The sequence below is a fragment of the Stegostoma tigrinum genome, chromosome 2, assembly GCF_030684315.1.
Source record: "Stegostoma tigrinum isolate sSteTig4 chromosome 2, sSteTig4.hap1, whole genome shotgun sequence".
NCBI classification, from domain to species: domain Eukaryota; kingdom Metazoa; phylum Chordata; class Chondrichthyes; order Orectolobiformes; family Stegostomatidae; genus Stegostoma; species Stegostoma tigrinum.
Genome location: NC_081355.1, coordinates 160,512,692 through 160,518,691, shown reverse-complemented (window position 1 = coordinate 160,518,691; position 6,000 = coordinate 160,512,692). Strand labels below are relative to the sequence as shown.

At 45.1% G+C, this 6,000-nt stretch overlaps 1 long non-coding RNA gene across 1 annotated transcript in view; it reads right to left on the bottom strand.

Annotated features, from left to right (window-relative positions):
- Positions 1–494: 494 nt before the first annotated feature.
- LOC132207160 (uncharacterized) overlaps positions 495–6,000 on the bottom strand; it is a 33,995-nt gene continuing 28,489 nt past the window's right edge. Inside the window, exon 3 of the long non-coding RNA XR_009443342.1 lies at positions 495–1,802. This is a non-coding gene — a long non-coding RNA (uncharacterized LOC132207160). The remainder of the gene's footprint in view (positions 1,803–6,000) is intronic.

Sequence of the window (6,000 nt, the reverse complement as noted above, 5' to 3'; positions counted from 1 at the left end):
TGTGTGTATGGAATGAGCTATCAGAGGAAGTGGTGGAGGCTGCTAGTTACTACGACTAAAAGACATCTGAATAGGTATATGAATAGGAAGGGTTTAGAGGTACATGGGCCAAATGCTGGCAAAAGGGACTAGATAATTTAGGATACATGGTACGTGTCTGGTGTGCAACTAGTTTGAGAAACCTGGTCAACGTGAACGAGTTGGACCGAAGGGTCTGTTTCCATGCTGCAGGGCTCAATGACAGGTCCAAGCTTTATCTCAGAGACAGGTCTGCATCCTCTTCAATAAATAGCAGCTTCTAGGTGTACAAAAAAGACTCATCACCTCAGTGTAGAGGATGTTGCCAAGCAACGGTAGCATATATCCATTTGGGTTTTCACGTCGGGTTGCACAATATTTAACAATAAAACTCCACTTTTACCACACGTAGGAGCATAGCCCCCACGACGGAGATCAAAGACTCAACAGGAAAGCAGGATTCAGCCAAGTGGCAGGTTTTTATTCAAGCAAAAACCAGCTAATGTAGGGAGAGGGCCAAAGGATATTCCCCAAATCTGGCCCCAATGTGAATACAAAATTATTCAATCAATCTTTGGCTCAGATCTGAAAATCAATAACATACCCTGATTTTTACACTGAAATAAAGCATTTTATACATTTAGTGTTATAATGATCACACATAGTATGCTCATGGTGTCTTTCTCTCTTATTCTGTGCACCCAATCCTGTCAAATACCTAATCAGTTATGGGCATTCTTATGGACAGCCCAGGTTCACATGATCTCATGGTGTTTAACAGACATTGTAATCTCCTGGCATTGGGATCTTTCTATGCATCCTAATTAGCATTCCAAACTTACTGGTTATATTCCTTCTGGTCTGTCTCAGACTTGCTGTTCTTTAGGGTCTGCTTGAATTTTGTTATTCATTGTATTTCATGCGCTGTTTTTATCAAATTCTGTTATTCCTCTTATGTTTTCCACTGTCCCAATTATTGACCAATTTATTTTGTTCAGGGTGTACCAACAATATTTTAAGAAATAAGAGAAGCATTTCCTAAGACGAATTAAATTTCAGATCTATGTTTAAATGTTTTTTCCCCGAATGCTTCTCCTATACTGTTGGTAATATACATATCTCTACTTATGTTGAAATCTACCTCAATGATTATCTGAAGCACCGTTAACTCAAACCTACTTCTTAACAGTATGAATAACTTCAAAGAAACAACCAACTGCTACAATATAACTTTAGCTGCTGTTTTCACAGCTGTCTAATGTATTAGGTTGGCTGAGATTTACAACCCTTGTTATAACTGGTGCTGTCCACTTAATGGGGCAACATCCTTTCATTAATGAGGCTGGAACCCATCACTTGTCTACCCTTGGACATCCTCTTATCAAACTGTCTTGGATGGTTGTTTGCAGGGCCCCTCACTGACCTTGGAGTAGCCCTGTTCAAAGTTACCATTATGTTTCGTCTCACTGTTGGAGCACACTGTCTCATTTTGTTTAATCCATGTCAGCCATTTTGCGTCTTTCAAACATGGGCCACCCTTACAGAACACGACCCGCCCCCACCCCAACTTTGGCCCTAGGCCAGATTATGGCCATGGGCAGATTATTTATGAACAGTCCAAATCAGATTACATGAATAGTCTTCTTTCAGTGATGTCTCAACCACAGTCTTCTTCCGGTCATTCAATGAACTGGTCATTTTCTTCTGTTCCATTAATAGGCTGTTGTCTTGGTGGTAGATAGTAGGGCGACCCCCTCAGTCCATGGCCCTTCTGCAGTCATCTTCTTCATCAGCATAGGAATGCAACATAAACAAGATAACACAGAATATTATGATAATAAACATTACTATTTGCTGGGCAGAGGGCGGCCCTGGGCAACCCAGCCATCCCATTGCCCAACTCCATTGTGTCAAAGACGGAGGTTGTTTGAGTTTGTTCATTTCTTTTTGAATATGGTCAGGCCAAGTCCAATTCCCTTGAGTTATCGGGAATGTACAGTACAGCACTCCTTTCCAATGAGTATACATGTGGTCCCTTTCTCAGTTGGTATCCAGAATAGGACAATTTGGTTCTGCAGTGCCACAGTTTGTATAGTGACCATTTCTGCACTTATCTTGACAAGGGTCTGTGAATTGTCATTTGCCACTTGTTCTAAGACTGTCCTTATACTAACATCCATATGCCTATCTAATAGCTGCTTAAATGTCCCTAATGAGGCAAACTCCACTACTCTCTCTGGCAATGTACTCCACGCCCCTACCACTAAAGAACCTATCCCTGACATCTCCCCTGTATCCACCTTCACTCAATTTAAAACTATGCGGCCATTTTGACATTCCTTCGCTAGTGTGGCTGTACCATATCAGGTCATCAATACGGCAATAAACCTTTGTCTTTGAGGTTGCACATTTGTTGCTGTTCTGGCGTCTCCTTCAGGAGGGACAACTTGTGACGCATGAACGGTATCACATAACCCAAGTAACATGACCTTGTCCAGAACGGTGGTAAGCAGGCACAGGGTCTGCACTCAAAGTAGGTGCCATTGTATGGAGTGAATCGGGTGATAATCTTGGGGCACCAATGCAGTTGGAACATTCCCTTCCTCATGTGGTTCTTGAAGGTCAGCAGGCTACAGCCACCTCGCTGAGGGGAGGTACATAGAACAGTACAGGCTCCTTTGGCCCATGATATTGTGCCAAACTTTTACCCTAATCCAAAGGTCTAACAGCTACTTCCACCATAGGAAAAAGTCTCTGGCTATCTCCTCTATCTATACCTCTGATCATTTTGTACACCTCTGTCAAGTCACCCCTCATCCTTCGTCGTTCTGAAGAGAAAAGCCCTAGCTCTCTCAACCTTTCCTCCTAAGACCTTCCCTCCATTCCAGGCAACATCCTGGTAAATCTCCTCTGCACCTTTTCCAACACTTCCACATCTTTCCTGTAATGAGGCGACCAGAACTGGACACAATTCTCCAGATGTGGCTGAACCAGGCTTTTGTACAGCTGCAGCATAACTTCATGGCTCTTGAACTCAATCCCTCTACTAATGAAAGCTAACACACCATACGCCTTCTTAACAACTCTATCCACCTGGGTGGCAGCTTTCAGGGAACTGTGGACATGAACCCCAAGATCCCTCTGCTCCTCCACACTGCTATGAATCTTTCCGTTAACCCTATTATCTGCTTTCAAGTTTGTTCTTCCAAAATGAATCACCTCACATTTTTCAGGGTTAAACTCCATCTTCCATTTCTCAGAGATAATGGGAACTGCAGATGCTGGAGAATCCAAGATAATAAAATGTGAGGCTGGATGATAAAAAAATGATGCCACTCGAAGGTTGCAGGAACAGCAACTCCTATTCCGCCTGGGAACCCTGCAGATTAATGGTATCAATGTGGACTTCTCCAGTTTCAAAATCTCCCCTTCCCCAACTGCATCCCTAAACCAGCCCAGTTCGTCCCCTCCCCCCACTGCACCACACAACCAGCCCAGCTCTTCCCCTCCACCCACTGCATCCCAAAACCAGTCCAACCTGTCTCCGCCTCCCTAACCTGTTCTTCCTCTCACCCATCCCTTCCTCCCACCCCAAGCCGCACCCCCATCTACCTACTAACCTCATCCCACCTCCTTGACCTGTCCGTCTTCCCTGGACTGACCTATCCCCTCCCTATCTCCCCACCTATACTCTCTCCACCTATCTTCTTTTCTCTCCATCTTCGGTCCGCCTCCCCCTCTCTCCCTATTTATTCCAGAACCCTCACCCCATCCCCCTCTCTGATGAAGGGTCTAGGCCCGAAACGTCAGCTTTTGTGCTCCTGAGATGCTGCTTGGCCTGCTGTGTTCATCCAGCCTCACATTTTATTATCTTCCATTTCTCAGCCCAGCATTCGGGTGGGGTTCCCTTGGTCAGGAAGGACATACTGATTGGTCCTAGGAGCGGGTAGGGGCAGGCGTCATAACTCTGGGTACAGTTATGAGATCCCAGAGGCATTCTTCGTCCCTGGCTTTCAACCCTTGTCTTTCATATCAGGAATTCAGGTTCCCTATCCCTGATTTGTCAGTCAATGTGACAAAGTCGGGGGTTGCTGTTGTGAGGTCCTGTAGCTCAATTGGTAGCAGCCTGCAAAGACAGTCACGTTACGCCCTGTTGACTTCCATTGTGCTCTATCCCTGTTAGAATTTACTAGGTACCTCCCACCATTGGTAGGTACCCATCTATATCTCCCTGCCTCAATACCCATCTGGCTATTTCTGGGGCATTAAAGGGGATGGGTTGCAGGGGTATCCTTCCCTTAGTGTGTTGGGACGTATGTATAGACCCAGTGACTGGAAATATTATTTAATTTAGCATTGGCACATGACATGTATGATAATGTATTAATATGAAACCCTCTCTCTCCACATGCCTGTTAGCCTCTGAAAAGATCGAGACACCCACAGATTAGCATTTTCATATGCTAACTTCAGTAATGTTCTTAGTTATAGTTGCCACCACACAACTGCATCACATATATTTACATGTGACGTTAATCTATTCCAGCTGCTGTCCTCAGATCGAGGATCCTGTTCCTGTTGATGTTGGTGATCACAGGTGAGGGCACTTTAAAATCTGCAAGAAGGAACGACGAGAGAGCGAGGAAAAGAGAGAGAGAGAGAGAGAGAGCATACCAGACTAGCAGGCTGGACTGTTAAACTATTAACCCCTACATTCCTTAGCTGTGTAGGACATCTCCATTTACCAAACCTTTTTTCCTTAATAAGAGTGTTTTCAGTTACCTGTTAATACTACTTCATGAGGTACATCCCATCGGGGGGTCAAGACTCCCTTGCTTGGAATTATTTTCACCAGGACATTTGATCTTGGGGCTGGCATTTCTGTTTGTTCTGAGTGTTCCTCAGACTCCCAGTCCTTGACAAACTGCTGGTTTTATGACTGTCCATGAAGTATGTGCAGATGCTTACAGAGGGACTTCATGTAATCCCAGACTTATTCTTTGCTGTTAATCAGTTCTGCTTCCCCTGTGATTAGGTCCTAGGGGAGTGCCATTGCTCATCCTGCCACGAGCTCAAAGGATGTTAGTCCAGTGGCCCTCAAGCACATTAATGCCCATGCCATCATGTAGTCATGGACTACAGCAAAGGCATACCTCCTGTGTGTGTAGATGTTAACCCTTTGTCCATTACCTGACTGCAGGGCAGCAGTTAGTGCTTTTAGTTCAGCTACCTGGGCGGAGTGACATCCTTCTATCCTCTCTCCTGTCAAAAGGTCCCCTTTCAAATTAACCATGGCCCTCCGCGTCCAGGCCTCACCATCATAGTACTTCCATGCCCCTTCTACAAAGATGCATTTCACATCTGGTCCCTCTAATGGCCCCACGTCTCTGTAACACTCCTGCAGATTGACTGCCATTGCATTCACTGCGGAAGAGGTAGAAGGGCTTTTGCAGATTGGGGCTTCCTAATGCTGGTGTGGAGGCCGGTGTCTTTCGATCTTGACAAAGGCCATCCCCTGCTCATGTCCCCATTCAATTTTCTCTGAGCTAGCTCGACAACCTCTTAAGGTCTTACAGGGGTCCAGCTAGTTCACTGTAGTTTTTCACAAAGTTCCGACAATAGTTCAATAGTCCTAAGACTTGCCTTACGCTTTTCACAATAACTAGTTTTGTTTTTGCTGGAATGCTACAGCGGCCTTGCATTACTATCTGTTGCCACTGGCAACCAGCTGGGGACTTCCACGATTCTGACTTGCTCTCTGTCTGTGCCTGACTTCCCTGGGGGACCAGCAGTCCTCTTTTCCCACAGTTCCCACATTTAATGGTCTTTCTGGGACAAACTTTGGCGAAATGCCCTCCCTTATTGTACACGAAACACACGCTCCCTGTCTACGTATGTTCCCTTTAACAACTGCTGCTAGTTTCTTAATAGTCCCTCAATTATTCACTGCCTTCATAGCCCAAATGCATACTTTCTTAACTT